Source organism: Callorhinchus milii, unplaced genomic scaffold, assembly GCF_018977255.1.
Source record: "Callorhinchus milii isolate IMCB2004 unplaced genomic scaffold, IMCB_Cmil_1.0 Scaffold24, whole genome shotgun sequence".
NCBI lineage: Eukaryota > Metazoa > Chordata > Chondrichthyes > Chimaeriformes > Callorhinchidae > Callorhinchus > Callorhinchus milii.
This window is the reverse complement of record NW_024704765.1, coordinates 5,906,324-5,915,590: the sequence shown is the minus strand read 5'-3', so window position 1 is coordinate 5,915,590 and position 9,267 is coordinate 5,906,324.

Genomic DNA, 9,267 nt, shown 5'->3' with positions numbered 1-9,267 from the left:
ATTGTAAAACAGATTGACTGTGTATTTTCTGAGCGAAATGCGGCAGACAATTGCGCAAAACAGTGCTCCTGTTTGCTGCCCTATTTGCGTACGATTTACAGCAGAGTAAGTCCTGTGAAGTGATTTGAGACATCCTTCTAATGTGAAAAGCGATATACCAAATGCAAGGATGATGACTCAGTAATAATTGTGCAGTGAGCGAACACGCAGCCGTTTTGCAAAGAGCAAGATCTTAACCACAATTAGCTAGGAGTTGGATGACTAATTAGCGTGGATTATTGTTCAGGGCACGCATCAGGAAAAACACTTGTCTCTTTTCAAGTAGTGGCACGTAATGTTTACCTGCCCTTCACAATGGACGAGACCTTATTTTGAGCCGATTGCACATAGCAGCGTCCCAGAAACAGTCATGGATTGAGTGACCAATTTTTTTTGGAGGGATTATTACCCGGCGAAGCAACCCATAATCGACGAACATCCGGGTTCCTACTTTCTGCTCGGTAAATAGAGACGTGTGTGTAAGTAAGGAAACTTGCCTAAGGTTTTGCCCTGTGCCAAGTGTCCTCGTTTGCGAGGCGAGTGCTCTAACCACTACACTACCGGGCTCCACATGATGGAGAGTGGGGGTGACTGATATACTCACTCACTGAGCGAGTGCACCTTGAGACTGTGCACAGGAAGCCTGGGGGTTGCTGAATGTGGAATGCTGCTGTTTGATGTTCCAGGGACAGGGAAGAACCTGGATCCAGGCCAACCCTCACTAATCTCAACATTGAAGAGCTTTAGGTGGGGCCCTGGTTTGACTTATTAAGTCCCCTTCTTTGGGTGGGGGCGGGGGAGGTTGAGGGAGTAAAAGTTTTCTTCCCTTTCGAAGAAAAATGACTAACATCAGACTATGATGCACCACTAGCATCGCTACCTCACAACGACATGTCGAGAGTTGTCCTCCCAACATAACGAGTGCAGTATCAAATGCAAAAATTATTATTATTATATTCCTCCACAAAAAAAGCTCTCTCTACCATACAATGCATCACTCCCCAGGTCTCCCCAAACACATTCTCTGGCTCCGGGGTGGGGGTGAGGGTGGGGGTGGGTGGGGGGAGGCGTCACACACTGTTTTTGTTTTGCGTTTCAAGTTGGTGTGAGATTTGGCAACCTCGATCCATCGGTAAATTCCTTTTCTCATTCACACTCAGTGGTTTAGTGGCATATATTGCAGTGGGTTGCAAGCTGCTCTACCCTTCCCATTAACACAGCAGCAACGCTCTCACACCTGCTATATTTTCAGGGCGCAGCTGTGCCTTGGCTCAGTGAATTACAGGCTTGCAATTCCCCCCGGGCTTCTAGCCCCCGAGACCGTTGTCTCAAAAATGTAGGATTGCGTAGAATTTTGGAAAACTGTTCGATTCGGCCTTGATGTGAAAGCCGGTGCCTTTTTTTAAAAAAAAACGTGGAAAAAACACATCAACTCTGTTGTTCAGGGCACTGAATGTGGAATGCAGTGTAAAACAAAGACATGAGGGGGTAACAGGACTTGGTGAACACCCTATACATTGTACCTGGGTTCTGCTGTCCCTTCAAGACACGTGTTGTGTGGAGTTGCCACAATCCTAAGTATGAACTTGCACCCTGCCCTTCCTGTGGTCTTTCAAGCCCCTGTGTAAGCGATGGAATGCACAGCACAGCTACCGGGCAAGTCACATACCTCCGTGAGTCCAATCTGGATAGCATCTCGCATGTCTGATAATCCCACACGTAGCGCAGGGCGCAAACCATTGCAGCTATCAGCAAAGGCAATACACAGAGATGATTGTATTCCAGCCTCAGGGCCTGTGTGTTATACTGACCTGCAGAGCACCTCAGCTCCATCCTCTTGTCAATTACACTCACATGCAGAATGGATTGAAGTTCCTCCAAGCTGCTTCCTGTGCCTCACCAGAACACGTACAAGAGAGTCAGGTTATGCCCTCCCGTGTGATGGCCTTTTTTCTGTCAAGGACAACAAATTAGAAAATGATTCCACAGCACAGATAGAGTGGCTTAATAATTACAACAACCACCAATTACCATTTGTATAGCGCCTTTCATGTCAGGAGCACGTCCCAAGGCTTCAGGGATTTGGACCCGAGCTGGGTGGGGGTTGGTTGGGAATCAGGATGTTAATTATATTTATAATATTAATCTTAATTATAAGAATAATAGTAATGTGACATATTGCATATTGATTATATGAATGATATTAATATGTCCTGTTTCAGGCCTGGCAATGCTGAGTATCCTATGTGTGTGCTGCCTAGTGTTTTAGCTGTTCGTGGTGTGGAGGCTCGGAGTCCCCAGATATCTGCATGAACAGTTGCTGTCCTGATGTACCTACCCTTTGAGCTATAGACATGAGCTTTCCCCTTGAGCAAATCCTTAATAGCTCGACAGACACTAAAAACGTGAACATTTTAATAAGCTTTCCTGACAGTTGCTCTTCCATCTCGGGCTCAGTTTGATTGGTAAGGAATTCACAGTGCTCTGGGGTGAGATTAACTTCACAGAGCTCTCCTTCACAGCAGCTTCCAATTGATTTGCCAAGCAACTTCCCAAAGGATCGCTGGGCCTAAAGCTCATTGATGTCGACACTCCCTGACTGAGGTTTAATGCTTAAATGATCTTTTCATTATCTCGTCACTATTGCTCCTCTCGCCTTTAGATGTATTAGTGAGGATCATTATTCCGCATCGTGTGTGGTCCTTTGGCTCTCAAACCAGAAGGATGTGGTTTAAACATCAATTAACAATGTAGTGTGTGTGCGTGTTCGATACAATCCAACACCTGACGTGATAATTATCCCCAGTGGCATTATCACATTTTTGGAATTTCCACTCCAGTTTGATAATGAACTTTAAACATCCAAACCATTGCACTGCACTGTCCAGGTTCAGTGACTGTATCATTGTTGGCAAATGCTGCTGTCAATGTACTTCCGGCGCTCTGCAAATAAAATCGAAGTGGGTTGCAATTACAATTGTTTGGTGCCGTTCACGTCCACAGGAGACCTAAAAAGTGCTGCCCAGTGCTGGGTGGGCAACCGAGTAGGAGTGGGGCGGGGGGGGTGAGCCGTAGGAGGGGGGGGCAGGGGAGGGTTCGTTGGACAATTTAGCAGGGGGACTGCTGGCAAGACTACCTCTTTTTTTCAAATGCATTCTTTAGCATCCACCTGGACAGGCAGACAGTGCCATCTGAAGGCTGACACCTCTCTGGGACGCTCCTGGCTGGACAAGCAATAGAAAGCTTACCAGACGATGGGAGAGCTGTGCAGTCTTCGTTGATTAAAGACAGGTGAAGTTGCGTTGGAGGAACCGATATCATCAATGCTTGTGGGAAACTCTACTCCTTGGCTATTTGAGTGCATGGCATGGGTCCTGGGGTGGGGGGTAGAATTCCAGCAGTTACCCCAACGCACTTGCTGGGCCTTGGCTCTCGCCACCAGGAGCCCTAATACTCCTCAGAATTAGGAAAGTAGGATGTGATCTTCAAAGAAGAGTACACATTCCATTCCAGTTACAGGGACATTCCCAGGTGTAAGTGATGTACATGGATCTCTCAGTCTGGTTTATTTCTGTTAAATGTGGTGATGGGGTTTGGCATGTGTCAGACACTCAGTTGACCGGTTTTACGGTGATGTTTGATATTCATTCCCTGGATGCGTGCAGGTAGGTGGGTGGATCTAATGGTTTCAGCACGATAACGACAGAGAATGATGACGAAAGGGTGATGATAGATATCATTGTTAATCTCTCCATTCGTGACACTTGAAGTTCTTTTGGTTTCTGCGTTCCCCCCTTGCGTGCACGACAGGTGAGGTTGCACTGGAGGAACCAATGTCATTAATGCTTGTGGCAAACTGGCTATTTGAGTGCATGGTTTGGGTCCTGGGGTGCGGGGTAGAATGTGGTCTCATTGTTTGATGTTAGGTGCGGTTTCAAATTCTGATGCATTGCTGATTTTCCCCCAGAGCACAAATCATGATGTCATCCCCGCATTCTTTGGCAATTTCATTCTAATGAGTAGTTGTAAAGCACACACATGATTAAATTACTTTGTAAGTACCGCAACCCCGGAAAGTGATCTGCTCCCCACCCACACACCATCCCAGCCTGTTAACAGCACGGAAACTGGCCATTAGTCAGACTTAGCTCCTGTGGTGGGCATTCTTCTCGCTCAACCAGAAGGTTGTGGGTTCAAACCCTGCATCGTGGAGTCCTGTAGCTCAGTGGTTAGAGCACCCGCCTCGCAAATGAGAGGCCCCAGGTTCGATTCCCGGGCAGGGGGAAATCTTAGGCATGTTCCCTTACTCCACACACACACATCTATTTAACTAGCAGTACGTAGGAAGCTGGTGGTTACTCGGTTGGTGGATTGTTTTCCGGGCGTAATAATCCCTAAAAAAAAGACAATTTAAAAAATAATTTGGTCACTCAATCCCGACGGTTTGTGGGACACATTGTCTTATGTGCCGTCCTTCAGATGAGACATTAAACCAAGATCTCCATCTGCCCGTTCAGGTGGATGTTAAAGATTCCATGGAATTATTGGAAAAGAAAAGGGAGTTTCTCCTGGTTTCCTGACCAATAATCTCGCAGATGAAATTCATCATTTACAGCATGGCTGTTTGGATGCAAATTGGCTGCCATGTCTGCCTACAAATACACAATCACTTGGGAAGTGTTTTGAGACAATATTAACAACAACAACAACAACAAGATTCCATTTATAAAGCGCCTTTCACGTCAGGAGGACGTCCCAAGGCGCTGCACAGTTGGGTCATGACCCGAGCAGGGGGAAATGGTCAGGGTGAGGGGAGGGAAGGGAGGAAGCGAGGAGGGGGAAGAGAGTCGAGAGGGGAGCTGAAGGCTCGGTCAAAGAGAAAGGTTTTGAGACCGGCCTTGAAGGAGAAGAGGGAGGAAGCAAGGCGAAGGCACTGGGGGATTAATATGATAATCCATATACCAAATGCTATGATTGTATTATTATTTGCCGGTCAAGTATGCCCCAATCATGTTCTCCACCTCAATTATAATAATTTGCAGACAGAAACATCCCACAAACAGCCTTAAAGCAATAACCAATTTTATTTGGGAGATCGTTGGCCTTGACACCGGGAGAAACTAACTTTTCTTTTCGAACAGCCATGAAATCTTTAACTGAATAAGGGAGAGGGGACCGGGTTTAATGTCTGAAGATAATGCAGCGTCCTCCAGCTTAGCCTGGGGTGGGGGGGTGGTGCGTCAGCCAAGATTGAGAGTTACATTTTTTCTTTATCGTTCTGTGCCTCTCAGACAATTCAGTTTCCTCCGATCAGGTACACTCAGAGTTCAAATAGATTCCTGACATTGATTCGTGAATGAGTTAAGTACAACACTGCACCAGAAACAGACAGACCATTCAGCCCAACTAATCTGTGTAGGAGTGTATACTCAACACCAGCCTCCATCATTCCTCATTCCCTCTCTTGTACCCCTCTATTACCCCTCCCTCATTTATGCATCAAGTTTCCTAATTAAATATGTTGATGCTTTCTGTTTCAATCACCACTTCCGGCAGCGAGTTCCACATTCTCCCCATCAGTAATGTTGCAATTACTTGAGGCGCTGAGAAATATTAAACCAAATCCACGTCTAACACTATACGAAAAGAGAAGGAAGTTTCTCCCGGTGTCCTAGCAACTGCCCTCCAGTTAAATTAACTGTTCACCTCATGACTGTCCATGGAAACCTGCTGATACAAAATGCATCAGACTCTCTTCACCCATATTTTCTACTACAACAAAAAAAACATGCATCTACATCGCTCCCTTCAGGTTAGACCTACGCTAACATTTGGACCACTTAAAGATAGCATCTCTCCGATAAATAGGAGTTTGTGAAAAAGTGCAGTCAGTGAATTGCACTCCCTCGCTCCTAACTTCTAAAGATGTGGTCAACAAAGTACAGATACGGGAAAAAAGATTCTAGATCTACGAAGGGAGACAACAAAAAACTGGTGGTCTTATTGATACGAGGCCAGAGCACCCGGGTCTCCTAACAGGTGCCAGAGTTGGTAATGGGCCGGACTGTGTGCTAGAGATAACCTGCGCTCAGGAATGTTGTGAATGGAGGAAAGGGTGAGGCTAATTGCACACTATCAGGCCGGTGAAATATGTGTTGGCCACAAGCAGCCAGGGCTGTGCATGCACTGTGCAATTAGCAGCCTGTGTCTGGGCAAAGCTACCGAAGGGCTGGGTGGTCAGTATCGCGTGGTTCAAAGAACCGTAGAATGTTCAGTCAGTCAGGGACTGTGAGGATGGAGGGTGGGGGCAGAGAGGCTGAAGGCCCCGACTCCAATGGCGGGGTGGGCCGGGCCAGAGGAGGGGTGGACATGGAGCAGGCCAGAGCCCCCTGAAAACACGGTGCATAACCCAATTCAACAGAGCCTAATCACAGTGTACAACCCAATTTGATGCAGCGCTAAGACAGAGTAAAACATAGCTCAATGAGTGCATAACCCAACTCAACACAGCCCCTAGCACAGCGTCTAATACTCTGCATAACTCTAAAGCAGCCTTTGAATGAATGACTTCAAAAGAATGAAGATATTTCAGCATTGAGTTGCTCTGCCCCACCTTTACACTGAAATGTATATCAATGATTAGATCTAAACATTCTGGATTTTGACCGAGCTGGGATATATCATTGTAGCAGTGCATTGCTAGGTAACGCAGGAACTAAATAATACTCACGGTCACTTTCACCAGAATACTTGAGGAATGAGGTAATCAATCACTTCAGGGCTTGGTAACTTGCAAGGCACGGCATTTGATGTGGGCTGATTGTTCAGTGTATCTGAAGAGATGTACAGCACCCCAACTGAAGCACGGCACCTCCAACATAGCAACGCTCCCACAGAACTGTCCTGGAGTGTCCGCCTAGACCGCGAGCTCAAAGTTCTAATGCAAGGCTTGAACCCACACCCTTGTGAGTCAGAGGCAAGAGTGCTACCAACTGAGCCAGCCAAACATGACTACAAACAAAATTTGTCTTTATTCCTGGGTTTCAGCGGCTCCCAACATTGCTAATGTCGGTAATTACCCAAATGGAATTAAAAGATTGGTGTAAACAGGTTGCTTGAGGAAAGACAAGATGGCAATAAATACCTTGTTATTTATTCTGTTTTATCCATGCCAGAACAGACACGATGGTATAGTTTAATTAGGGCTCTCAAAAGCGGAGCACGGTTACCAGGTACCAGCGGGTTTTCATTATGAAAGGAAATTTGAGAAGTTAGGGCTTTATTTTTTATAGACTGGCGTTGTAACAGCACAAAGCACTTCACAGTAATTACAGTCAAAGTTAATGACCGTAGTGAACATGGCCACCATTTTATGCACATCAATGACAGCCATGAAGTGAACGACCAAATTATTCTGGGCAACTGTTGACCCAGAGAGCAACGGCAACAACAACAACAACTTGCATTTATTTAGCGCCCTTCACGCAGGGCAGCATCTTGGAGCATTTAACAGTGGCGGAGCTTGACGCAGATCTGGAGGAGACATGGTGCACTGAATAACCTTCTTCTGTCCTGTGACTTTCTAGGGTTCGAAGACAGTAGGAGAATCTCCCTTCTCCTCTCCAATAACAACACAGGATCTGTAACTCCCACCTAAATAACAGCCGAGGATCTGTCATTGCTGCACTCCCCCAGCACCACACTGAGTGTACGGGTGGCTTGTCTGGTGGATTAAATGGATGGATAACAAGTCGACAGCTGTCAAAATAGTAACAGTTGGAGATCATATAGCCCTTTGGAACCTGGTTTTAGTGTTTTATTAGATCATGGCAGATCTTTTCATCCCTTTTCCTACCCTCTCCTCGTGTCTCTTTACACCTTTATTTCCTAATCCCTCTACGACTCTAGCATTTGTCTGTCTCTCTCTCTCTCTTAATCATCCCTATTGATTCCACTTCTACAGCTTTCCGTTCTTCCCAGGCCTGTGTGTGAAGAATTCGGTTCTGAATTCAGGCTGTATCCCCTTACCAAAGGAGGAACCAGATCTCTATCCATCTCACTTCTGAAACATCCCAATTTGTAGCTAATCCATTTGGTGCAGGACTGAAGCCCCTGTGATAAATGGGAGCAACACATGTATTTTGTAAAATGATTTGCTCATGGTGCCAGCTGGCCAGCCTGGCTGTGGAGGGTCAATATCATGGCTTAACTGATAAGCATTTGTTTCTTCAATATTACTTTAAGATGTCAGAAGGAGCGACGCACACACACACACACACACATGTAGAACAATGGGTGTTTTATGCGCACAACAAGGCTGCTTGAGTGCGTGGGACAAAGGCCAAATGTCATGGATTTACAGGGCAGTGAGCATGGCTTGGAGAAGGGACAGCAACAGCATCAACAAGATTACATTTGTATAGCACCTTTCACGTCGGGAGGACGTTCTAAGGCTTTTTTTTTTTGGTGGTGGTGTTGTTGTTGTTGGCAAGACCACAGGGCAACTCTGGTACCTGTGCAAATGCAGTAACTTAGCAGCCAATTCAATGCTTGCGGTTTCACGGCCTCGGGAATCGTACAATGTGGCAGCACATGAATGGGTTGGCAACGTGCTGACAAGTGTAAAGCAGAACTTATTCCTTCCCCCCAACCCTCCTTCACTCTTGGCACTCTGAGCCTGGAGCTTACCCTTAGATCTCAAACAAGATTTGGCTTGAGATGTTTTGTTGCCAGCAGTTCTACTACCAACCCATTGAACACAGATCTCAGGGTCACTTACCTGCTCCAGGTGTGTAGCACACATCACAGTGACAAACCCGACTGTACTGACATGGAAACCATAGGCCATTCAGCCCACCGATTGCTGATTTCCTTCACACAAGTCACCTCGTCTACAGACAGTCACTACCCTCTGAGTAATAATTCCTATGCAGCGCTTGGAGATGTTTCAACGATGCGATAAGGCGCTGTGTCAAATGCAAGGATTAATTATCATTTATTAAATCTAATGACACTCTAATGTCCTTTAATATTTATCTTTTTCAGGCTTCCGATTCCTTTCAGGATTTTAATACTAATAACCTTTGCATTTGATACAGCGCCTTATTACGTCATTGAAACGTCTCAAAGTGCTTCACAGGATACACTGTAAAGTGTAACACTCGAAGCAACAAAACCCAGAACTCAAAAACTGCTGATCCCAGCTTTTATTGTAAAATTTTACAGTAC